The sequence below is a fragment of the Blennius ocellaris genome (genome assembly GCF_963422515.1).
Source record: "Blennius ocellaris genome assembly, chromosome: 7".
Classification (NCBI taxonomy): domain Eukaryota; kingdom Metazoa; phylum Chordata; class Actinopteri; order Blenniiformes; family Blenniidae; genus Blennius; species Blennius ocellaris.
The window spans coordinates 12,338,646-12,365,361 of record NC_137656.1 but is presented as its reverse complement, the minus strand read 5'-3'; the positions used below and the strand labels follow the sequence as shown (position 1 = coordinate 12,365,361).

General features: G+C 40.7%; 1 protein-coding gene across 1 annotated transcript in view; it reads right to left on the bottom strand.

Annotated features, from left to right (window-relative positions):
• pde4d (phosphodiesterase 4D, cAMP-specific) overlaps positions 1-26,716 on the bottom strand; it is a gene marked incomplete at its 5' end in the record, with an annotated part of 143,251 nt that overhangs the window by 60,308 nt on the left and 56,227 nt on the right. The window lies entirely within an intron of this gene.

The following is a 26,716-nucleotide window of genomic DNA, read 5'->3' as shown; positions in this document are numbered from 1 at the left end:
TTCACTACATAGCACCATAAAATCCACTGAGTTCCTGAAGAAATAAAAAAAATCTGAATAGGAAATAATATGGAGAAACATGAACTTGGAGCACAGTGTGAACGTCAGTGAGAGAGTCTCAGCAATGCGAGCACACGGGCGGCCACCCAGCAGCACCAGCCACTCTCTCCGGCCGCTGTTCTTTTTTCCGTGGGATTCTTCCGGCAAAGGTTTGGAAATTACTGTCCCACATCCACATGTTGAACCGGTTCAGAGACTCATTTTTCCGGAAAACATTCCTTTTCCTGACAGCCAGCGACGCCGGTTGGAGAGGCAGCGGTAGTCACGCCAGCATGACAGAGCATGTTACACACAGAGTCACTCACACACTCACATTCACTTCCATCCTCTCCGCGCCTTTTGTCTCTTATTTGGTGTCTCCCTCTGTGTTCTGCCCTTTTCACAACCTCCCACAGTGGGAAGTCAAGAAGGAGAGTTAAAAAAAGAAAAAAGAAAACACAAAAAAAAAAAAAAAACGGAAACTAATGTCTGTGTCTCCTGTTCTCTCCGTCTTGTTGTTGAGCGTGTCTCTCCCTCTTCCACTCGCGCTCCCTCCTCCTTTCTCCTGTCAGTGGGATGTCCTGACCCTGTGTAATAGGTGCGCCTGTTGTATCCAGTCAGCTAAACCTATTGATCCTCTTAACACTCCATTCAGACAGGAACAAGCCTTCACATGTACAGAGTGCAGACGCACAGGAGAACACCAAAAACCTTGAATGTTTACAGTTACGTGAGAAAAGTGTTGACAGGAGTAATTCCTCTCATTTCCCCCCAGTAAATCTTCTGCTCCACTTTTCCTTCCTTGAGTAATGTGTGCTCGTCTCTATTATAGCCCTTCTCCACCATAACAACGCAAGGGCTGCTGTTGCCCTGTCAGTTTGTTTTTTGTTTTTGCTACTCTAAGCACACCCTCTGACTGTCTCCAGTGTCTGCCTGCGTGCCAGTGAACCGTGAAATTTCAAACCTCGCAACAAAAGCCATCCCATTTTTCCCTGCACGCGTGTGTGCATTTGTATAACGTGCAGTTTGTGCGCCATCATGAGCATCCAGGGGAAACTCTCAAGGCATGTTTGTTTCAAGAAACTTGCTATTCAGGATGTCATTGCTGGTTTAATGCATTCCTCTGTTCTTACACAAGTGGCTTCCGGCTCTCGATGGAATCTGCATTGACACAAAACAGTAATCAATAAGAGTAAATGTCTCCCTGTCCCTCAAGCCAATACTCCACGATGACGAGAGGAAGAGAAATCAGCACAGATCCACAATTTATCCAAGCTAATGCCATTCAGAGATCATATCGGAGTTTCTAACAATCTTTATTTGTGTGTGAGCGACTTCATGTGTGCATTTCATGCGTGGCTTTTGTGTGCACTTGGCCAGGATGTTGCGAGTCGAGACTGGGTTCAGCACACTTGGTGTGTGTGTGTGTGTGTGTGTGTGTGTGTGTGTGTGTGCGTGCGCGCGCGCGCTGCATTAAAAGCCATAGCTGTGGCTGAGCTCCAGTTGCTGCGGTCTGAAAAACAGGATCCAGCACTGCTTCTTACACACATCCTGCCCAACACACACGTCAGCAGCTTCTCAACTTCTGCCAAAAGTCAAACCACCTCACAGCCTCTGTAAGCCTGCACCTTCAGCCACGACAGCCACTCGTCAACAGGGTAGAGGAATGCTGTGTCAAGGAAGCGGCTTGTTGGAAAATAAACGCAGAAAAGCACCTCTCTGTGGATGTGTGGGCCTGTGTATAGGTGGCAAGGTGGACAGGTTAGGTAACAACTAGGAGAAGAGATTAGCTATTAAAAGGTTAAAGATGAAAACAACAGGAAAGAACTGAAACACTTGTTTTGGGTTTTTTTTTTTTTGTTATGATACAGACAAAACTGAATAAAATCTCAGATTTACTCCTACTTATACAAGTCATATTAATCTACATATCTTGCAAACAAACAGAAGATGGTATCAGCGCTATAATAAAAGAACTACACTGTGTGATGCATGTGTGTAGTATTGCATAATATTCACTTCTGCTTTGGGGTTGTTGGCCCCAGCTCAATACCGGAGAGCTGTCACGACGCAACCTGAAAGCGTGAGACTGGAGGAGAGAGAAGAATAAAGTGTAAAGGCAGAAACAAATAGATACAGATAGCTGGAGAGAGGAGTGACAGCAAAGGGAAGGGATGAAAAAGCAATGAAGTGGGTGGAAATACCAACATCTTTCGGGAAAGATCACATTATACTGTGTGTGCACAGGAAGAACAGATGAAAGGTGAAAGTTCAGGAGTGACTCAAAAGTAAGACTAATGAACAATAAAATTACAGCAGGAATGCAAGGACAAAGAAACCTTGATAAAACAACTGGTGCCCAACCAAAAGCTAACACAATAACACTGCGGCCATACAGTGCTGAAGGAGTATCAAAGTCTCGTCATGTGTGACCCGTCTCGCATGCAGAACAATGCATTTCCCATGTACAAAATATCACGTGATATTACATCAGGAAGTCTTTTCATTACATTAGAGGTCGGCCTCTGGAACAAAAGGGAAAAGGGCCCGATTATATAACAGAACAAGTAGATATTGATTTCATGTGTCCTGACATTTAGCAAAGTACTTTTCTTTTTTTACTTTTCCGGCAGATCGATTATTCAGAGAACACAAGTTGAACAACCTCCACAGTTAAGTTGGTCAAACTGCAACAACATGTCAGCTCCAGCTCCACGTGCGTGCAAAACACAGATGCGCAACTCCGCAAAACCTGCTGGGGGTTGTCAGGCAAGCTTTGTAGAGTGGGAATCAATGTACATACTGTATTGTTGTCCAATTAAATTTAAAAATAAATCTCAACCAGTAGGACTTTGGAGATTTAGCTACACAATTGCTGCATGGATATGGAAATGGGGCATATTTTACATTCAAATCAGAAAAGCAACTCTCTCACGAGAGTGTGAGAAAACTGAGGCTCGTGCACAGTGTTCCTCTGAGGTGGGCCAGCTGTCCATCACTCTGTGGAAATGCCTGGGGCCCGGTTCCTCCTCCTTGCCATTCACAGATGGTTATGCTGTGGCATTTCAGCAAAGGTTAACTCATTCCCCCTTCAAATCAGATATTTGTAATTAGATTCCCCCATCTAATGGGGACATGGGGGCTTCAAGGACCATTTGTAAAATGTGAAGAATGTTTAAGTGGCCCAAAAATTATTCACTTGTAAAATTGAAGGTTTTTTTTTTTTTTTCTTCTTTCACTCTCACCACTTTGATTTCAAAGTGGAGCAAAAGACAGTAGGGAGGAAACTATTAAAAAATATATATGAAGTGTGTGAGATCTTACTATGATGATCGGTTCAAGCTCTTCAGATTTCACAATGGTTTTAGCAAGTGTGTGATATCTAACAATCAGGATACAAATTATTGTTCCTGACAAACCGAAGATTAAGCAAATTTGATAGTCATTTAAGTACCTCATAATGTGGTTAATTACACAATAAAGGACTGCAGAAATATCCAGAATAAAGGCTGCAGCTGTCACTCTACCATAGAAAAGAGCAGCTCTAACTACATTTATGAAATTGTCTCAATCAGATGGTGAGGCAGACAGCGATCTTAAAAAACATCATGAATATCCGGTTAAAAACCACAATCGTGAATGGTTACAACTGTTCCCACTGCCTATGGCTCTTTTTTTTTTTTTTTTTTTAAAGAGCAGGTACAGCTGGGAATGCACTGAAATATTAGCAGCCCATTACCAGAGGCAGTCTTCACTCCATCACCATCTGGTGAGTTTCTCCAACAGTTGGTGCAATCCAGGTTTGCACCGGCTCCAGTATACCTTCAATACTCCATGAAAATGTTAGCATTTACCAGTATAAACACGGTACTATGCTGCACATGGCAATTGTGTGCACTCCACATAATGGATTACTTCAAACCATGTGCTAACAAGGGCTTAAATACAAAGTGACACTTGACACGGCTGTTCAAATAGTGCACTGGCTGACCCCACCAGCAGCTCCACAGGGGAGATTAGCATTCACTACTTGCTTCCTGGTAGTCACTAAAACATTAAAACATCCCCATGAGAATTCCTTTTTGTCAATATTATATACCACACCTTTAAAACAGCACAAGGTTTTACTCCTTCCTGTACTCGGCAGCGAACACAATGTTGATTTACTTCACAATAATATGGCCCCATTTGTCTATATAGCTGGTGAACATTTCAAATACACCTGCTTTCAATAGAGCACTAATTGCAAAGCTGCAGGATTTATAGCAGACTTTGGTATTTCCCAGTTGACGTCACAACACTCACGGGTGTGTCAACACAAGTGAAACGCATTAAGAAGCCATATGCTGCACATTCTTTGTCCCACATTTTGAATATTGTATTATCATTGTATCATCAAATAGGAGTGCTGTAGTTGTATAAATAAAGGATTACAAGCCTCTCATGACCAAGTTGGACAAAGCAGAATATATGATAGGTGAATAAGGTGTCTCCTAAATGCAGAGTGGAGGGCATATGTCGATAACTGCACATTATTAAGCAGTACAAATATCAAAAAAACATTAATGGCAGACCCCCACCAACACTTTTTGGCTCTTGAATTATGTTAGTTCAATGAAACATAGCCGCACATATACACTCAGTTCCCATGCAGTGAAGCATTTTCTATATTTTGTTCAGCCTCAGTAGTTCCGTGGCAACAAATGTTCTCATTGGGATCAGCGAGTCCAAAATGACCCTCATCCACACTGTCACAGTGAACGTACATGTTCAAGCTAAAGATCACAATAGTTCAAAAGCGCTCTGCCAATTGACAACATTGTGTGTTTGATCTGCAGCCATCAGGCCATAGCTGCGACACTGCATATTTCAATGAGAGCTTTGTGCCTAGGTCATCAACTTGAGCTCACCCACTCATTCCACAGGAGTGAGTACATTTTGGAGGCTGGTGACTCCACGATAACACTAGTTAGAGTGTCATACAATCTGGGCTGCTCACCAGTCAGATGACTGTATTGCGTCCACTTGAAACTTCAAGGGCTCATTATTGCTCCCACTGGTCCCCACTGTGCTTTAGTGCAGATGCAGAAAGTGCACACTCATTTGAAGCTACGTGTTCCCTTTTCGCCCTCGTTTTTTGATGATTTTATTTGTTAAAGTTTGTGAGTTAATAATGATTACAAATGGATGCAACTTAAAATATCTGTTATATAATTTTTTATTTATTTATTTTTTCAAAATTGGGAGGATGAGCTAATGTCAGATCAGCTAAACAACACCCAGAGCTACTACAACACAGCTTGAATCCTTGAAATATTTTAAGAAACGAGGCTAACAGGATGTTTAAGGAGCAGACGGCATAACCAGATCCAAAGATGTGGCTATAATTAAAAGCAATATCAATGCTTTGAATCTCTGAACCTTAAAAAATTTGAGCCACAATATTCAAACATGATGTACATAAAACAGACTTGTGATACAAACAAGATTAAAGCGCCTTCATGAGATTATTAATTGCCTTGGATTCCACTTGTACAATGTTTATTGCTACTGTGGGTCATCAGTGTAAGTGGTTCCATGTGATTAGCCATTTGGCTTTAATTGCCTGTTGTTGTATATGTTGTGGTATTCATCTGTGAGGGCCAGCTGTAAAAAGAAGTAACTTCAAGCATATTGCACACAGATGTTTTGCACAAGATGTATAAATGCTAAAGCTGTATACTGTCTCATGCAATCACTGCTTTGCAATGACCTGTTCAGCTATTTCTACACCCGCTTTGAGTTCAACCACAGTTTGTGCCCACTTGTTCTCCATCAATATCTGCATCTATCCTATCCAATACTCGCCATACCTCCAGCCCCAGCCATGGAGTCAGCTCTGTTCCTGAACCCTCCAAAAATAGACTTTTCCTGCATTGCACCAGCGTTGTGTCACTGTTGCAGCCAAGACGCTGTGCTGGCTCCCCCTGCACCGTCTGACTAGTCTGAGCCTTAATCATGGAGCTGGATGAACCTTGTGTCTGTGTGTGATTAGTAACTCCTCTTAGGAATGACGGGACCTGATGATGACCTCCGGTGATATGGTAATTGCTATCAGCTCAGGCGGAAAACACAATAATGGAAAACTCATTGGAGAGAGCACATTATGGTTTCTTATTAAAATGTTTGATGTATTGTTAGAAGTTGCCCTTTTTTCTAGATTTGTGTTTGTTTTTTGCAACGAATGGTATTAATATATGTGAAACTGAAAGTTTCATTATTTCTTAGATAGCATTGGCAAGTAAAGCCATCCTCGAGTTTGTGAAGAGTTACTACTCTGATAATCAAAGTGTCTGTCCACACTGCTGTGAAATGTTACGGATTCTGTTACCGTGCATATTTCACATCACACCAGAAAAGACCACCACTGACATTGAAGATATTCATATTCGATTGAGAGACACATCAGAAAAAGTAAACCTGGAAAAATTGTCTTCGTTTTGATTTCAGAGCAGTGCTTTTGTATTTTTTTTGTTTTGCAAATCGCAGACCAAAGAGCAGCAGCTTTCTTACGGGCGATCCGAGTGGGCTCCAGGGTTAAAACGATTGGGAATCACTGCTGCACCACATCCCTGGTTAGCATAATGAAATGTAAAAAGCAGACTAATCTCAACTTGAACTGTGGAACATTTGGAATATGGCCACTTTTAGAGACGAGTTGCTGCCATGTCTGAAATGGTCATAAGGGGAAGGAGAACAGAAAAGAGGAAACTGATTCAAACCAGAAAATTCTCTGAATGAAAAAGAGATGTGAATTTTGAAGAAAGTTTGCATAATGTTAAATTCTTACAAGGCTTCTCTTTGACCCAACTTTCATTATAATGCATGAATTATTAAAAAAAAAAAAAGGGGGGGGGGGCAGCATGAAGCAAGAGCAGCCACTTGTGTGACATTAAACTGTTGAGAGTAATTACACGTTAGGAGGAGCGTTGCAGGCTGTAAAACTATGATACTCTGAAAATGGCTCAGTCTGTGACAGTCAAACTGGAGAAAACCACTAAACTCTCTTCACACAAAACAGCACACGCCCTTCCAAAATACTTGTATAATAGGCTCATGCTTTAGTTAAGAAGCAGTGATAATACCAGTAGGAAAGTAAGTGAAAAGGAGAGAAAGATCAAAAAGTATCACACTTATGAGTTGCACATACTCATTAGCTTATAAAAGAACACAGTGACATATTTTGGAATTCATTCATCTCCATTATATGTATTGCTAAAAACAGAAACATCTGCATTTTTAATGCTGCCATATTAAGTGAATGTAACTTCCCTGTGTCATTGTAGCCCACTCAACTTGAAGACATTTGTGCTTGGAAAAGAAATGATCTGCATATATTTGGTAATCATTTGAGAGCCTGTAAGATGATGCACAGTGTGATTAATTTAAAAGCCTGTCGGAATGATGAATTGCTGTGCAGTTGAGCTGGGGGGGAAAAAAAACGTCTTCCATAGTCTTACGAAAGCTAATAATTATGATTGTATTCAGCAAATCCGATAATTAAGTGTCTACAGTGAAACCTGAGCCAAACCTGAAATAATTAACATGAATTATTTTTTAAACCAGATTGATGTTACTTTTCTTTATATATGTTCATATATAAAGTTATATGCTGAAAGATAGTCCTCATAAGAATAAACCATAAAGTAGAATGTTTCATCATGTTTGATTTTTTTTTCCCCACAGTCATGTATGTTACCAGTAGCGTGTTACACTCCAACTATTGTAGCACGTTTAACAAGATATGACAGGAAGGGCTGAGGAGCCGTCATGGATCCCCTGACATTTAAAAGTCATACTTTGACCCCACCTTCTCTCAACCACACCTCAACATCACCACGTGAAACCTGTCAGCACACGGGTGGTGGCCGGACAGGACAGGGGAGGAGAGGAGAGGAACAAAGTGGAAAAATGCTCCTTAAATGTTTCATAATATGTTAGTGTTTCCTTGGCAGATGGGAAGGGAGAGGAAATGGGAGCTTTTAAAAACGTGTAAAGATTCTGTAAAAGCCGGAGAGTGAGTGAGAGGCGATCCGTGTAAAGCTTGTTGTATTCTCGTGGAATCTGTATGAGGACGGTGCCAGTTAAGGTGGGCAGCATTAACTTCTGACTTCCTGAAGAGAACGACTCATTCAAGTCTGACACAGTGTGACGACAGTTTTGTGGTTGTTGTCAACGAGTTGGATGATGAAATGAAGAGCGGGTCAGGATAGATTGAACTCTGTTTAATGATTTGCACGTGAAACCAGACAGATGAGTCAGAAGAGAGCTGAAAACACCCGAGTGTTCGCTTTAACCATGTTCAGTTTTGAGTTTGTAATTGAAAACATGCACATCTGCAGGAGTAGGTGTGCCCTGTATACATGCATGTATCCACATGCACATGAAACTAAGTGCCTGGTTTAGCTGCAGGCTCCAACGAAAAGGCGAGGAAGGAAACTGAGACTTCAAAAGGTAGAAAGATGGAAGCTATAAAACATCAGGTGAATCATAGTTGTTCACATTGGCCACAAATTGTTGTCTTTTGGGATGCAGTGGAATAAAAAAAAGAAATTTGCAAAGAAATATAATTTCACTAAAAAAAACTCTGTGAAAATGAGATTTTATATAATAGTTCCCTCCCTCTCTTAAAGCTCTCTGGTGTCCTAAGCACTTGGAAAATACTTCACAGTCAAGGTCTATAGCGACTTTCACACAATCTGGATTATCTAACAGCAGTTATCATCTTTCTGTATTTCCAGGAGGAGTTGATAATGACCTCCCGGGAAGCTTTCTGAACACTCTGCATTTCACATGATGTGGGCAGAGGAATCAATGTGACAATGACAGGGTAACAAATAAAAGATGAAAGCGTGGAATCTTTTCACCAACTTGAAATGCAACTTGAAGCATGACCACAGAGGCCTGTATCAGTAGAAAGGAAGTGAAGATGCTTCCATTGCACTTGATTTTGAATTAATTTTTGATTGTTGGTGGAATGTGTTATTGGCAACCAATAAAAATGAGCACACTTGAGATTTGAGGCTCAAATGTGTGCGTGTGTGTGTGTTCAGAAAAAGGAACTGCGGTGTAGTGAGGCAAGTATGATCAACGTCAACTAAACACCGACTTAAAATTCATGACAACCTGGCTATAAGCGTAATACAATGACTTCCCACAACAACTGAGGTAAAACAATATTCGAAATGAGTGAGAAGTGTTTTGGCATACTGCATGCTTACTATCCAAGCTTCACATGTCATGTCACTGCTGCGTTTCTAAGTGTATTAGCGCCACCTGTGGATTGGACTGACAGGGTGAAACCATTGGCAGTGTGCTTAAAAAGAAAAAAAAAGAAAAAACGGAGTTGCTCTTCATGTGTTGAGAAATAAATAAAGGCCACACATGTAAAACAACTATTTACAGGGCAAATCGTCCTACATAATCCACATAATAATTGTATTACCTGCTACAAGGCATTATATAGATTTGAACTTGGTGTGACATTAACAAATGCTGTGATATTTTACAGGATACAACAATATTATTCTGAATGAAGTTTACATGGCATCTGTGTACTTAGGGACTAAATAAACAGCTAATATTGAAGAATGGTTGTACTAATAACATTTGTGCATGAAAACAAAACTACAGTAAGGGATGAGACAGAAAATACAGACGTGCGCCAAAATTTGACATCCTGGGAAATCTGTTAACTTTTGAGAATAGTCAATTCTGCTCATCTTTCATCTGAAGCAACTGATTGAAAGCCCGAAAGAAAATGGCTTTTTACAAACTGTTCCGGCTTTAAAACATTAAATGTTCAGTTCGCAATTACTGGGACCAAAATAAATATACCCGTCGATGTTATAGATTCATTTTAATTGTTACTCAGCACTGATGCATAAAGTAACATTATCCATTTCTTTTTCATTAATTACCACGAATATAAATAGAATTTCTAAAAGGAAATGTTTCTCATGCTTTTCAATATTTTTGCACTGATGCAAGGGGGTACTACGATGTTGTTGTGTTTGGCTATGGATTTATGAAGCTAATTATTGTGTATCCTCAAGACTTGATGTACTTGTAAAAGATCTGGATGCGATGACTCATGATAAAACAAAATTTAAATAATTACAGAAACATTCTTCCATACTTGAATGTGTCCAGTGAACTGAGGACTTTGATTTCAAAAAAAGGATGTTTTTGTGGTTAAGGAATCCACACAAAATTGCTTGTAGTAAGAGGTCAGTGGAGAAATGATGATTATTACATGAATGTGACACAAACATGCTGCATATCGTCGAGCCTGTAGTGTGGTTGATGCTGGGAATTTCTCATCAATAGTTTTTTAAAGTACTCATCATCATATGTGATCCAAGCAATAAAATTGTACCTTGGGGGAATTTAATACCAGTATTGTTTTCAGTCCCTTTATGACATGATAGAATGCTTTAGAGAAGATTTTTGTCCCCTCTACATGTGAAACACAGTCATCTCCAGGTGTGCTGTACTGAATGAGCCCCTTTCGCGAGACTTTCACTGAGCAAACAAACACAGAGCCAACAGTGTCACATTACGCCATCATTAAAATTGTTCACAAAGGTAATGGATATGCCACGCTGACAAACACCTGCTCCCATTGACCGCCATGAATCAAGTACAGTAGGCCATCTATTGAGCAAACCCGATCCATTGCATCCAGACAGCCATTATGTAGAAGAGAGGGGGGAGTTGATTATATAAGTGCCATTATCCTTATTAGATAAATTGTACTCATCAGGAAAGTAATAATGCTTAGCATGCAAATTAAAGCATCATCTGAACGTCTCAAATCCATTCCTTCTCACATCATTCTCTTCCATTCCCTAAAATCTTATATGTATATACATATTTTTTTTTCTTCATATGACGGCTAATATCATAAAGTCATAAAAACAAAATCCTTGTTTTTTTCCCCCCAAACTGTATCACAAAGCAGCACGCTGCAGAGAATGAGTGGGTGATGATGGATGAGCAGATACACAGAGGGAATCTCTACAACATGGAAGGTGGAGGCATAAAGAGATGAAGAGCAAAACAAAAGACTCAAAAAGATGATGATACAACAAACTGAATACTGATTGGACGCCTCGACAAGTTTCTGTCTGCCGCATTGTGGTGCACATTTTTGCACAAAAGATCCCCAAACATCCCACTGTGCATAACACAGTAAATGCACAAAAGAAAAATATAGAGAGGGATGAAGGAGAGAAAAGAGAAACAGAGAGAGTAAGCGTGAGTGAGAGAAAGGGCAACAGTGTGAGAACATGAGAGCAGCATGGTTACATAACATAGAAACAGCAGGGGAGTTACCAGAGGGGAGCTCCTGGGCTTCTGCAAGTCGCAGAATGACGCATTGCCCTCACACACACACACACACACACACACACACACACACACACACACACACACACACACACACACACACACACACACACACACACACACACACACACACACACACACACACACACACACACACACACACACACACACACACACACACACACACACACTGCAGTAAATGGCAGCTATGCACACCGACGTGCTCTGCAGGAGAGGCCGCTCCCACACATTTATCCTTATCCAGCTCACGGCAGCTGGATTGACGATACATTTACAGCGCTGCCTTGCAGCGGAGGGGCAGAAATGCAACATTTAAAGATGTGAGCCACAAGAATGGCTCAAAGTCCAGAGCGCATGGCGAGACCATGAACCGTTACATTTATGAGCCACTGAAAGGATCCTGATAAATCCACATCCTGATCATTGAGGCTCCTCAGGAAAAAAAGCATTTTTTTTTTACTACGACAATCAGGTTTGTGGAATTCACCGATGGTGCTGAATGACCAATATAATTTAAATATATATATATATATATATATATATATATATATATATATATATTTATTTATTATTTATTTATTTTTTTTATTTAAATAACTGACAGGTGGAACCAATCTACAGTGTTTTTGAAGATATCTACAGCTGTGAAACTCATGAAACTGTTTGAACCATTGCTTCGTTTACCACACCTGTACATTCTTAATCCGTTACACAGTTGAACGTGTTAAAATCTGTTTAAGGCTTCCCTCACTTTCAACAAAATGTGATTAACTGCAATGGCATCAGAAGGCTACACAGAACAGATTCATGTTTTTAATTGAGTGTCTCAAGAGGGAGTGCTAATACAATACCAATCACCTTTCCATCAAACTCTCTCAAGACCTAAAACATGCTTTGCAAGCAATCAGTCTGTCTTGGTCGCTATTTTTAGCCCCAGGAATGACTGCAGACACACAAACTTAAGCCACAAACATACACGCGCACGCAGCACTAAACAGAGCAAACAACAACAACCCGAGATCGATTGATGAGCTATGAAGAAAGCAACCAGCATTCCTCCCATTTGGGAATGTTGGAGTATGCTACTGGAGAGCGTGGCACTCCAAGCACAGGAAATCAATATCCTGCAAGTTAATGAGTTAGACCCCCTAACCTCAGCATCTGATTAGATAAACAGATTAGTATCAAAACACAACACCACCATTAGTTGAAAATAATGCGGATGCACTCTGCCCATGATGGGCCCATTACAATTTTATGAAGAGATTAACAAAAAAGCCAAAATGATGTGAATGATATTAGTTTCTAAAACATTCATTATTATTTGATGTTGAGGGAAGAGCAATATAGTCCTCAAAATGAACATTTCTGGGGATAGGTTTTTAGTAGTATTAGGATTCGAAAATAATAAAACGATTCACTTTAATTCACAAAAATCAAAAATAAATGAAAACATTACCTTCAGAAGTTTGTCATGTGCAGCTAATGTGTCAGCTGTTTTGTCACTTACCTAGAAATAAAAAAGAAAAGGAGGGAGAGGGGGAGAATGGGGAAGACAAGGAAAGAGAGAAGTTATCAGGATTATCTATTGACTGCAGCGATGTAATTTGCACGGAAACAAGAATTGGGGCTTTTTGGATGCAACTCCTGACACCACTTTTTCCCCTTCCACTCACACACACACGCGAATAATTAGAGGGTGTGTGTATATCAATATACGGCAGTGGTAGCAAACTGCTCTGTCTTTATCTCTCGCCAACCCAGTGAAAGTCTATTGATCTGAATCAAGCCTCCCATATTCAGCTCCCCTCTCTCCCCTTGTGCTAGACACCTTTTGCGATCTGTATGCAGAGAGCGAAGATGTAAGAACTGCAGCCAATCAAAAGTGAGATGAGACAGAGCTCGCCGCCAAGGAAGAAATCCAACATAAATGGCCACCGTGCACAGCACGCACATCTCTGGGGAACTGAAAAGGCTGGGGATATTACTTCGGTGAACACAATACGAGCAGATCCAACACACGGTTGAGGGCGTGCCCACATCTCCCTTTGGATGTTCCTGAGTGTGTGAAGACATGACATGTGTGGGCTGTCGCAATTTACTTGTCCGCATCTCCAGAGTTATAAGAAAGACCAAAAAAAAGAAAAGATGAATAAACCAATAAGAAGCCATTTTCAGGAAAGGGTGGTGGTGCAGTGGTTAGCATTCTTGCATCATGAAGAAGAAAAAAAAACTGGATTCTATTATCAAGGCCTGTTGAGACCTGCATGTTCTCCCTATGCATGCAGGGATTCTTTTGTTGTTGCAACTTCCTCCCACAATTCAGAAACATGCAACTTAGAGTAACTGGTGAGCTTAAATTGCCATTAAGTGGGTGGGTGCGTGTGTGTCTCTGCTGGGTTCACAGTAATGCCCTGCGTGGGAGACCTCATGAACAGTCCACCCAAAAAAAAATCTTTGGACTGAGTGAAGATTAAAAATACATCAATTCACAGACACAGGCAGGGATACAGAAAAAACAGATTGTGGGCGGGTAATAGAGCACGCATGAAAATTAGATGCTATTTTTAAACAAACAAGCCACTCTGCACACTCTTAAAGGCAAAAACTAACAAGTGGGTAAACCAAATTATGGACAATATACAAGCAAAGGCGAAGTTGGACCTACAGGGGACATTTAGCATCATTGGGGCCATAAGATGAACATCATTGATGGCTTTACTCTGTGTTAAAAAATTATCTGTTAGGACATCAGATCACTTCTAACTATGTGTGAGGATGGGTTTGCTACACTGACACAAGGCTTGATTGATATCTGTGCCTGCACCTCCAGGTTGTTCGCTCACTTAAGAGTGAGCCATGATGAAATATTGTGATTAATCAGGATTTAGTCAGGTCGTGAATCTAATATTTATAGTACGGACAGATCCAACTTCATATGAGGTGAATTATGACGACCGTCATAGTTCTTACCAAGTTTTAGGTTTGCATGCTTGTAAAAATTGGATTAGTGAGACTGCAGTGGGACACGGAACAGGATAAAGCTGCATCCTAAACATGGATTGCGTGATGGCTGCCTGGATTAATTCTCATGTTAGAGAAAAACAAACAAGAGGATGAAGACATCTTTTATTTTGGATAGTGTGTATACCTAGAGTTAAAGTTAGTGATGATAAGGATAGCCGATTGTAAACTTCGAAAACTGTGACGTTGCGTCCATTTATATGAATTCAATTGAAAACAGTAATGATCTAGTAATGCTTATGGAAGAATTGAATCCATTAAAGCTATCAAGGTTAAGTTTAGCTGCGCAAGCTGGTTCACCCAGAGTTAAATACAGAGTAAAATGGTGGATGTTTATTTTACTGCGAGAAGTTCACAACAAATAATCTTAGGAAAAGAACAAATGTTTGCTTAATTGTTTTGTTTTGAGTCTATGATAGCATTCGCCTGGTTACTTCATCAATAAAGGTTGGATGCAACAGTATTTTAGCTTCATTATGACCAATGCATAATGTAGGCATCATAGTCTAAATTCAGGGAATGCAAGAATATCTCAACCAACTACTTTACCTCTGATGTTTTCATTTCCCTGCATCACCCTGCTGCCTATCTCCCTCCCCGACCTGTCTGCATTTTGAGTGTCATTCGCTCTCCCTTGGTGCAAAATGTTTACAGCATATTCAGTCTGAAATGTCAAGCTGGCAGTCTCGCCGAGGCGAACGGCTGGAGTGACAATCAAAAAAGGGCAAACTCAAAGAAAATGCGGCTGAAATGCATCTTGCAGAGACAAAGATGGACGGCCACGCTTGCAGATATGACAACAACAGTGCTTTAATTAAAAGAGGAGATGCAAAGGTAAATGGAAAAATGACTGCCTTGGTTGGCTGGCTCACTGCCAGAACAACCACATCAGGCATATAAATCTGCATTCTAAACTAAACATTTGCTATGTCCTAATGCCACGGTAAAAGTAACATATAACATCATAATTTCAAACTCCATCCTAACATGTAGTTTTAAATTTGTTGATGCAATAATGCTCACTGATTGTGTCTCTTATTCTTTTGGAATACATTGCTCTATTTTGATATACACTACTGGAAGTTTAAATTAGTCCTTACGGTGTGCTTTGTTTTACTGTGGTGACAACTGACTGAGGCACATCAATAATTATTTCATAACCATCTCTGTCTTCTGTCAGTCATTACTTTGGAAACACCTTACTGAATGAACACAAAGTCTTAATGTGGTAAGCTCATGGAGAAGTCACATTGTCCATTCACAAATGCGTAGCTGTGACATTTATGGAAAGATACTAGTTTTATAAATATATCACCTTTACAGATTTTACATGAGTTCTCAAGGCAATTCATTAACATGTCAGACCCATGCATCCCCCTTTATAACAAACAGATGGATATCATTATTTCACTGCACCAGGAAAAAAATTAACCTGTTTTCTCATCTCAGCCATGCTGAAGCTCATATGTGCTGCAACCTTTGCGACAGCACAGTGACTCAGGAAGACACGGTTGACTGAGGCCTTTGACTGCACGCATGATGAGCTCACGGTACATGCGCCCGACATGCAGATAGTGCCAAAGGCCAGGCCTGAGAGCAGCGGTGACTAACATGAAGTCTGCTACACAATATTCCGTGCTGGGGTAAAGGACAACTCTGTTCAGTTAGCGAATTCTAATGAGGCATCTTTCGCCACTGACTAGATTCTCAACAGGTGATTTATGCCATCGTGGATAGTCATCACCTCCAAAGCTGCTAGCCGTGAGTGAAGGACGACAGCCTGCGATTGGGAACAGCTGTGGAAAACAGGTGTGCACTTCTCATTACAGCCGTGGCGAGATAATGATGGCTTTTAATCACGAGCACCGGATAGAAGACCACGTGCCCGATAGTGTGACGATTCTCGTCTCTATCTGTGTTTGGCGGCATACGTGTGTTAACATGTGAATAACTGCAATGTACGTGTACGTGAGAAGCAGATTCACAATTTTGGCAAGAGTTTGTACGAGTATCTGCTTTTTGTGTGCATTTGTGTGAGGGTGGGGAGATAATGAGAGAAGGAAAAGCAACGGGGAACTGGGTGTGTGCACAGCACCCTCTCCTCCCCAGAAATCAGTTCACGTTTTATGGGCAATTCCACAATGAATGCAGCAAGCGAGAAAGTGGTGACGCAAGTAGATTGAGTGTCACATGCTGCTTTGCTGTATAAAAAAAGAAAAAAAGAAAATCTGCTTTCGTGTGGATTACTACCCACTTATCATGTCTTTCCACCTTCCTTCCTTAACAGAAAGAAAAATGATAAATATAATGAAGGCGGAGGAATGTTGCTAAGAATAAAAGATAGGAAATAGAAGCAATACAAGCCTGAGGCCTCACCTCTGAGCAGTACTCACTTAAGAACTTAAGCTCCACAACAAACACAGATATGGGACCAGAGCTATGCCTAATCAGAGCAGCTTATTCCCCATGACTCTGTCTACTATTGGGAACCGACCAATAGCTGCTTTCCCACCCTTGGCAAGCTTTTCAGATGCCTCCACCCTCTCGCAGCACACTGCAGCCTCGTACACAATCCTGTATAAGCAGATATGATGCAGAAAAAAATCTGCACTAAAAGAAAGAATATTATCTGAGCACACACACAAGTACACAATTTGATTATTTTTTTTTTTTCCTGTCAACTATCATGTTGGCACCCCACAGTGTGGGCAACAGTCACTGCAGAATGCACCATTGAAACCCCATGTGTAATTCAGTCATCATGGCAATGGGTTACAGCTAAAGTGGAGTTCTCATGGGTAATAGCTATGATAGATACCTTCAATTAACTGAACACGGTTTTCTATCCTCCATCATCTGAAACTCAAGTAGAAATTATATGCATTTATATAGGAGGAAAAGATAACAAAATATGGAACATGCACAAGTGTTCATTGATATCACTGCATTATATGATTCCACACTTCATAACCGCTAAGTGGGCAAATACACCCGCAGGTGGCTGGTATGAACGACAGAGGAAGAAGATGAATACATTAAAACCCTGATAATTGACATCCCATCAGAATCAGTGATGACTGATCGGACAATCCATCTGTGGAAGTAGAAATCTGAATTGTTTGGGCCGTCTGTATTAGAGATGGAATATGTAGTCAAATAATCAGCTCGTTTGTGGACTGAAACAGATGAGCAACAATCATTTAAAAAAAACATACAATGCAGCACATTGTGTTCTTTTTTCTTCATTTAGGACAATGGATACGTACCGGTAATAGGTATAAATGATGATAAAATAGCATGCACCTCATAACCAATACAATCTCAAACATGTTAAATACTGAAACTAAGATGATAAGTAACAATGTATCAGCAAATATGAGTTTTACATTTAAACATTTGTCACTTTGAAATGACAAGCGGACAACATCAAGCTGTAATAACGCAAGAACTCTGACCAAAATAAATTGGAAAAAGTTGGTTGTGTGTGTAGAACAAAGCTCAAAACTACAGAATTGTGGAGCTTCACACCTTGTGGTGTCCAGGGTGAGTGAGGTCCTTCAAGGCACAGGTGGCCTCCTTTAGCAGTCTAAATGACTCTTGAGGGAGCTTGACGTCTGTTTACTGTGGCCTGCCACCCTGACCACCCATTGCAGGTCCTTCCTGTTTTCAACTATAGACCAGGACAATCACACGGTGCATCAGTAGGTCAAGAGATCCTCAGTTTCCGGAGGAATCAGCGAGAGGACGATGGAAGCAAGATGAATACAGCTTCCTGAGAAAGGACATCCTCTGCTGGGCCTTCTTCACCTGATGGTTCTGCCCATCGAGGACTCTGATTTCCTCTGACTTTTTCTCTGAAGCTTTGTAAGTATATATTGAAAAATAACTATCTTATTCATGCATATTTTGAGGTCTGCAAATGGCCAAAACATTTGTAAAATGCCAGCATATTGGATATTAACAAAATATAATGCTGTTACTCCCTATTACAAACATTAGAAATCATCCTGTTGGAACATTCTCATACAGTTATTTAAAGCCTGAGCTGTCATCGCCACTCTCCAAAAAATATACTGGTGACAGGAAGCTTGTTTGAAAAGAACAGAAAAAAAACATCAAGGGGGGCTAAAAAATGTCTTCAGAGAGAGAGATCCACTGATGTAGTCATTACTGTTCATTTGTAGAACACTCTGCTTTGCTCCATGCTTTCACTCTAAAATTAAGCAGCTAAAATAAGATAAATGATAGTGGGAATACGGCCAGCAAAATCATTGGTGCATGTCTTAGCATGGTGCCATCTACAATATATCTGAGACTCGTCTAATTAGGAAGCGATCCATGTTATGAATGACCCAGCACGTTGTTGAAACAATGCCTCCGTCTCCCCAAAATCATTGTGGGAATATTTTCTGCCCGTCACTGTATGGTAGCAGTTGGCTGTGTTGTGTTTATGAATTAGTTGCATGGTTTGCCTGTGGTTCATCCATTATTATACTGTTGTTTGTTTTTTAATGTTATATGTCAACTGACAATCTGTCAGACAGAATTAATTTCTCCCAGCGGACAATGAAGATATCCCTGTCATCATTGTCAAATTACCCTCACAGCGTGTTATGGCATTTTCCATATCCATTAAAAATGCAGGCTTCCTTTTATCATGTGGTATGAGTCTGCCAGTGCTATATTATGAATTAGTCGACAGAAAATGAAAGGGTAAGCCCTATTTAATAGTGTGCAAATACTAAACCATAAATATGCTCTGTTTCACTTCCAGCAGTCACAGATTACCTAACTTGGTAGATAGCTTCAGTTAACCAATATATGCAATTGTTATAATAATTTATGATCAGAAAGTAGACTCTCTAAAATACAAGCAGAGGCTGAAGAAAATGATATGATGAACTCCTGCACCTCTTGCATCATATTATACTGCTGAAGGTAAACTGCCTTTTGCTGCACCATAGCAAAACATACTGGTCAGCAACTTAAAAAAAAAAATAGTCTATGCAGTGCATCGTGCTGATGCTCGCTAAAATCAAGTGTCTGATTTATGGAAGACCTTCCATCATCTGCCTGCTCAGCCTTTACTCGAGATAAGTGGGCATGGCTGCCTTGTTTATGTCTCTGCTCATGATTTACTCCCAATGATGATTTGAATAATTGCAAATTGTGACTCAGTGTTGCTCGAGTCGGCTGCCCTCTTGATATTATATCAGTAGTTAAATTCAGCATCACACTTTCCCCTAAAAAAAACCTTCAAATAAAGATCAGAGATGCTGTATGTAAACTGTCTGATCAATCCCCATCACAGACCTGGAGAACAAAGATGTGAGAGAAAATTAAATGCTCCTCTAATCTGTGAAATACTAGGGATGGGGCCGAGCCGATCCAGTATCTGTATCGGGTTCCGATACCAACCTAATTCACGGATCGGAAATTTCCGATCCAACCTGCACAGCTTTCCAATCCACAAGTCACATCTGTGCTTTACTGTCTGCTGAAATGACTCCACAAGTTGTACTACAGGCTGCTCTGCTCGCTGGCTGGCTGGCTGCACAATGTGGAATGGATTTGACATCAGAAAAGCTATCCCACATCGGTATTTGTAAAGCTAAAAAATTGCTTTTATTTGTCAAATAGAAAACAATTTGGGGATTTTGGGGTAAAGAATCCCTAAGGAGTTTATAAAAAGACATAAAGACAGAATTCAAAGGGCTTCAGGTTGCAGAAGTAAAAAATAAAAATGCAGTCACCATATCTATTCACCAGTGGGATTCTAAAACTATACATTCTGGATTCACACGGGGGTCACTTGACGAGATGCATGAAACACATGATGTTTGGAGCACTTGTTTTTTTTAGAATCTGCTGCTGCCCCATGCACGGTACAGTTTCTTGCACAATCTATGAGTGAATCCAGCCAAGCCAGTCAAGACGTATCAGAAGTTCACTCTTTTCAAAGTATCGGAGAAACAGTCCTGCTGTCCACTGAGTGGACACATTTTATGACTGCAAATTATAAATTGAAGAGACTTTGTGTCATTGTACGTAGCGTGACTTAACAGAAGCAGGCAAAAGAGGATGTGATTTTACAGGAAATACAGTTTTGAAAATTACCATTTTAGCTGGCTCAACTCCAAAGACAGATTATTTTCTGGGTGCGCGTCCCAAGCTTCATTCAGCAGAAAAAAAAAGTCTAAACAAAGAAGTCAATGAAGAAAGAGGCCAGTAATGCAAAATACTCCCATTCTACTTTCACTAATTTCCCCTCTTCCCTCTTCTCTTCTCTGGTTTGTGAGATAAGCTTTTCAGTCAAATACCAATTTTAAAAGAAGGTTAGACAGTTCTGCCTCTCAAATCAATTTTACTCCCGCGCTGGAACATGAGGACAAGTGCATGCATTCTAACACAATGGAGCATGCATGCACAGATTCCAAGACACATCGCATTTCTGAATTGTGATGTGGCATCACAATGTCTGAATGGAAAAAACACACACAAAAATAGAAAGAAGAAAAAAAACACTTGCAAGACAGCCAACATTTTTTCAACATTTGAAACAGAGTTTTAACTGCATTATTATTATAAAAGTCTAAAACAAAGCTTGTGTTACAATCTTTGCGACACTGAGAATCTGACCCTCGGTCCATCCTTTCATTTATAGAGTCTATCAACAGTAAACAAACAAAAAAAAAGAAGAAAAAGAAAAAAAAAAAGAAGAAAAGCAGTCTCTTTTGAGGGAACCTTTGGAAAACAGATGCAATTACAGTCCACAGGGAGTGCGAGTGAGAACTGAAATTGAGGCGCAAGCACCCTCAATCAGATAATGTTGACAAGACATGCAATCAAATCTCATGCTGGAGAGAGCGATGGCACACTGTGATACAGAAAGGTCATGTCTCTACAAATGGTAAGAAAGCAGAGGGGGTCCCAGCACAAAGCCTTCCAAGATCTTTGCAAGAGCACACACATACACACAGCACTCCCTTAACGCTGCTGTCATGAAGAGTTCATTTCCAGGTTATGTGGTTGTTGTCAAGGAAACCACAGCATTTTTTTTCTTCCATGTAGCCAGCAGATGAGGGTGCCTATTTCCGGAAACCAATGGGTAATCCAGATGCGACGGGGTCCTCTGACAAGCTTTTCTAAAAACCAACGGCTCTGCTCTCCATGAGGCTTACTGCGATCTGAAGTATCCACACAATTGAGAAGTATGCATTTGTTTTCTGTAATAGCGTGAAACCCAGGGGAAAGCACTTCATCAGAGACAAACATCCACATAGAGCAGACATAACTCGTCAGAAACATTGTCAATGCAGGCCGCGAGGAATGCCGAAGCTGTTCTGTCGGACCAGGTCATCCAGAGTTCATGTGCATGCGTCACACTGCTTCACCAATCCATGTTTACATGTGAACATGCCGTAATATGAAGCATCTCTGTTATATTATTCATTTGTAGTGCAGTAACTCGTAAAATATGAAAAATAAATAAGTAAAAAAATAAGTCAACATATAAAAGCTTCATCTTTTTGATTGGCTTGACTTATCAATCTGAACAAAATGTGATTGCTTCAGTTATTATGAATAAAGAAGATTTTTTTCAAGAACAAGAACTTTATTTTTTAGCAAACCGAGCTGCTCGGAGTGGCCGCGCTACATTTAATGGAGAAGCAAAACCCGCAACATTTGACCACTAATTAGTTTGTGGCCTGCTATGCACAGCAGCTAAATCTCATCTCACAGCTGTGGAGCCCGACTAAGGTGAGCAGGTGACGTCTGCTGTTTTTTGTCCAAACAGCTGAAGCCCCTTCTTCCTGGGTGGTCTAGAAAATGAGAGGCAGGCCTCAAGAGTGCAACACAAAAGGCAATGAAAGTTAAAACTGTAACCAGTAAAGAGGGACACCTCCATTAGAGAATGTGAGGACGAGATCATCTAATGCCAATTCAAGGGGTGGATGCTCTGCACAGCTTTTATTATATATCCGCCGCTGCAGTTTCATGTAATTAATCTGCATAAACTCCTATATACACATCGAGCTGACAAAGCTTTTCACCCTCTATGGCTCAGAGCTGAAAATGAAAACTGTTGGCCACACAGTGTTGAAATGTAAAGTTTCCAAGTCACTTGAATGTTTTTTTGCCTGTTTTTCAATTTTTAATCTACATTATAGAATAGCAACAACTCTTTCCACTGGCATTTGTAATTATGCTGGCAATTTCAACAATTATCTGCAATTCTCTTGTCAGTCATTGGTACAAAGTAGTTGTGGCCCAGCCATTTACCACCTGTTACAGTGTTATAATGACACCCTTTCAAAGTCCTGTACAGTCGTTTCATCAAATCAAAGCAAAACGGGAGTTCTTTGAGTATTTATGAGCTTACAAAGCTTTAATCATAAACATTTCAATATATTTACAATGACTTGCAAGCATACTGATTTGGAGTAAAAAAAAAAGCAGTCGAGTCTGATGTGTAGAAAATAGTCCCGTCTGGCTCTATATCTGCAGATTTTGGGAGTTTGTGCAAGTATGTGTGTCTTTGTGCATTGTGTGTTGTGGAGGAAGTGTGATGTAACTGTGTGTGTTTCCTGTTTCCTTGTTTACACTCTGTGTGGGCATTGCAGCAGCACAAACTGCCAAGCCAAGAGAGCCTTTGGGAGAGGAGGAGCAGACATTTTGCAGAGTGCTGCAAAAAAAAGAAATTCACCATGTAATAAAAGATGCAGGGAGCAACTCAAGATAGGTTTATGTGGTGATTAGAGGTACCACTGTGTGAACCTGTTCATCGTCAATGTGACAAAATCACTTTATGTAATTTTCCTCAAATGTATAACATGACTGCCCCGAAAGAGCTGACAAATGTTACACTGGATGTTAATCTTACAGCAGATCTCCGCTGGGCCACAAACGGCCCTTTGGTTGTCACTGACTGGCCTGTGTGAGGTCTATGAGAGAATATTAATCCGATGGAAATTGCAGTGCATTATAGGACACATGGTCTGGGACCGTTTTGCTTTTATTTCAAAGGCTGTTACTTTGGTTTATTCACTGTATATAGCTGTTACTTCTAGAAATAATGGTATCTCTCTTGAGACAGGGTCTCAATATCTCAATACCAAAACTGTAACAAGAAAAAAACAAAAGAGAAAAGATCACTGTAGAATTTAGAGGTTTTGAAAAAAGCATGAGCACTCAAGGCCCCTTCTGTGCAATAAAGTTTGAGGTGAAAATACTTTTTTTCAGTCTTTCGCATCGCGTTTACGCTGAAATATTTTTAAAACAATATCCGTTTAGACCAGGGGTCGGCAACCTTTAATGCTCAAAGAGCCAGGTGGTCCCGTTTCCCACTGAACACAACACCCAGAGAGCCACACACATTTTATTTTGACACTTCCACAGGCAGACCATGCCAGGAGGACACGACACACAAAACCTTCTTCACTGCTGGTTGCCAACTTACAACTAATAAACTAAACGACATGAACTAAGCAACAAAAACACAACACAACACAATTATTACCAACACTACAAACCTAACAAAACCCCCAATAATTACATTTAAAACACGACAAACAGAAACTCCCATAATGCATTGCAGCTATCAGCTCCTTTATTGCTACACATTATTAAAATGGAAGATATATGTGGGAGATTTGGGATTTTTAGAACCATGAGTGTGAGCGGTGTGGCTTTCAATGTCCTTTAGTTGTGTAATTCACTAGAATTTGCCATCACTCTCAAAAAGTCCGCAATGAAGTCTCCCGGAATTTTCGACGCTCCACCGCTGCCAATATTATTGCGTAATGACGTAACATCGCTGCGTCGTTCACGACCCGCCTACATTTTACCCCACTCTTTGTAGTGGGACTGCGCTCTGGGGTGCGCTTTGCCTCCTTACGTCCCGCTCCGGGATGAACTGCAGTGGGACAGAGGCTCAAGTAGCCGCAGTGGAGGGACGTAAGAGCCGCATGCGGCTCCGGAGCCGCGGGTTGCCGACCCCTGGTTTAGACGGAAACATCAAGCATTGAAACCGATGTAGTGATCATGCCACACCATGTGTTGGTGCCGTTTGTTTTAATAGTGAAATGACACATGCACATAATAATGCATAATAATAAAGCAATAATGAATATTTGTATGGACAGATTATGCAGTTGAATTGCTATTACAGGTGATTCTCAACTATAAAACTACTAAGCTCGAGGAGAATATGGACTGGAAGTCATGCCACTCTCTACAGGTCGCAATCATTGTTGTCCAGCCACTTGTGCTTGTGCAGAAGAACTATCTACTCTGGCCGTGTTGTGCATGAGCAGGAGCAGCACTTCAGAAAAGTCCCGCCGTTTCTACACAGGCTGAGCTGGAGCGATTTCAAAAAGTTGCATTTCTCACGGTCGGCACAGAGTCGGACTGTTTCTGAAAAGGTCCACCTTGAGAACGTTTTTCAAAAGATCGTGTTTTCAGCAGCTCCGAGCACCATTGTTGTGTAAACAGACATCTAAAACGCGATGAAGGTTTTCCATTTTCACTTGAAAACTTAAGATTGGTTCATTCGTTGTTTCAGAGTTTTACCAGGGCAGAGCAGGATAGAAGCTTTCATTTCTGTTTTCCTTTCATCTCTATATTATCTTATAACTTCAACTGCTTAAGTGTGACTGACTGGCCATTAATGAGCTGCTCATGTGGAAATTGTTCATAGATCGAGTTTTTTTTTTTTTTTCCCTCTCCATGTTGTAAATGTTGGCTCTGGCGTCATTGCCTGATTAAATGTAACTGCATTCAAATAATCTAAACTGAAGTGAGTTGAACTAAAATAGAACAGAATAAATTAAGTCAAATTAATATTTGAATTGCTGAAGCATTTAGAACAATCCTGGTGAAATATGTGGCTTCTTTATTACAGAGAAATTATGCATTGATTTCCTTACTGAAGCATTTATGTTGTCTACACCAAAACACTGGAGTCTGGATGAAAACCCGGGCCACTGTAATTGCTGCATCCAAGACATCCGCTTTTTGAAGTGACTCATTCGTTCAAACCATGTGCTCGTCCACAGATAAAATAGGCAGTCGAGCATCTGGGTCCACAAAGCAGAGAGTTTCTGGAAAGCAAATATCACAGCCTTTGTTCTGGGTGATCTCAACATCTTTAATTCACTAAACTCACTGATATAACTGGGCTGTACAATTGGGAAACACTCTTTTATATGAAGCAAAAGACTTCAGAAGAATTATTAAACAACATCGAACAAAATGGGTGAAAAAAAAATCCCTTTATGAGGGGTTCTCAACAGAAACTGAACATTTTATGAGAATTTATCACAGGTGTATGCCTCAGACCACACAAAGTTTCACCAGGGTGGTAACTCTGGGTCCTTCACATAAACACAAAGCTGTGCATTGGAAGCTTGCTTAAAGCAGTGCATGAGCCACTTTATGGCCCACAAAAAGGATATAAGCGGTCAGGACAGAACTGAGAGTTTGGTTTGCTGAGATGATTTTGTTACCGACATCACACTTAAGTATGAACATCACACTGAAGCTGTAAACGCTGTCCATCATTCAAACACCCCCAGACACACTTGCATGGACACCCACTTCTTCCACCTTCCTCACCCACTATGTCCTGAGGGCCACGAGAAACTAGATGCCGACCAATTACCTCGTACTTTGAGCATGCTGTTCATTTTTCATGTTTGATTACTGCATGCGGCCGCACTAAATCAATGCAATCAAAGGAGACAGCCCCAGTGGTCAGACAGACAGCAGAAGACTGGTAATCAGGATGGATACTGACACCAACAAGTGCGCGCGCGCGCGCGCACACACACACACACACACACACACACACACACACACACACACACACACACACACACACACACACACACACACACACACACACACACACACACACACACACACACACACACACACACACACACACACACACACACACACACACACACAGTGTGTATATACTTATGCACACAAACACACACAAAGGCAAAGCTAAATCCACCAGATGTATTTGCACAGTCTACATTTGCACACAAATGCTAGAGCATAAAAGATGAATACACACTCTCATAAAGAGCAGGATATTGAAAAGGGCTGTGAAAAATGATCAAGGGATGACATCAATAACAGGATGGTTCTCACATCATAGGAGGCAGCTGCATCTTAATTGGACACGCGCCTCATTAGAACTGCTCAAGGTGGACACGGGCTCTCTGCACCGAAG